Here is a 1,364-nt window from a genome sequence, read left to right on the forward strand (position 1 = left end):
AATTTATAATTAAATAATTAATAATTCAGGAACTAGTTTCTTCTGTGCATGTAAAAGAATCTGTATGAAATAAGCGGTTCATTGAGGCAGCATCTTTGTGCTAGCTGCTAGTCTCATTGTTTATATGGTCACTTATCCACAGCATCATTTTCATCTTGACTTTTTTATTCAATATTGCAAATCTGTTTACTTTTATGACTATGCCTCAAAGCGAAGGTCCACTGCAAGTTCAGGTGAGCCTGCAGCGAAGAGAAAGGTAATTACAATGGAAATGAAAGTGGAAATAATTGAGTGTTTGGGAAAGGCCACACACCGTCATGCATTGGGAAAGCATTAGACTCCAGTTGCTTCACTATCAGAACAATTATAAAACGTAAAGTGAGAATAATGAAACATGTGAAAGGCAGTGCTCCAGTAAAAGCATCAACTATTACTAAGTAGTGCATTGGATTAATTATTGAAATGGAAAAGTTATTGATTTGGTTAGAACTGCAGTCCCCAGGCCCCAGGGCACAGACCAATACTGATCTGTGCACTGTTAGGAACAGCAGGAGGTGAGTGGCAGGCTAGCCAGTAAAGCTTCATCTGTATTTACAAGTACTGCCCATCATTCACAACAGGGTCTGAGCTCCTCTTCCTATCAGATCTGTGGTGGCATTAGATTCTCAGAGGAGCGCAGCAAACCCTACTGTAAAATGTGCATGCAAGGTATCTAGGTTGTGCTCCTTATGAGAATCCAGTTCCTGATAATCTGATGTGGAGCTGAGGCAGTGATGCTAGCGCTGGGGAATGGCTGCAAACACAGATTATCATTAGCAAAGAGATTTGACTGCAGAATAAATGTCATGTGCTTGATTCATCCCTAAGTCATCCCCCCATCCCAGTCTGTGGAAAGAGATGTCAGAAAAGACCATTGGCTTTGGCCAAATTGTGATCATTGATAAATTTGATAAATGTAAGATGAATAAAAGAGAATGAAGTGGATGGATGAGTTGATGGAAAGGGATGTTATTTCTGATATTATGGGTAACAATTAATCCAGACTTACAAAACACCTAAAAATATTTTACAATATATATTTTAAATCTACGTACGAGCTAGTAAGATTGTAAGGATATATCACATCCTTATAATCCTGTAAGGATATATGAAACCCAGTAAACAGGTTATTAGTGTTGCTTTTGTCACAAGGAGTTTGGTAAGGAAGACAGATTTAAAAACTGTTTTTCATACACTCAAGTTTTGTGAGAGGGTAGACAACACTTATGCCAGTACGTATGAGGAGTCTATTAAGGCTCTTGCCCCTAAAGTTGGAATTCCTAAGGGCTTCTCCCAATCATTAAAGCACTTTCAAAAAAAAAAAA

This window comes from Propithecus coquereli, unplaced genomic scaffold, assembly GCF_000956105.1.
Source record: "Propithecus coquereli isolate 6110/MARCELLA unplaced genomic scaffold, Pcoq_1.0 Scaffold284, whole genome shotgun sequence".
Lineage (NCBI taxonomy): Eukaryota > Metazoa > Chordata > Mammalia > Primates > Indriidae > Propithecus > Propithecus coquereli.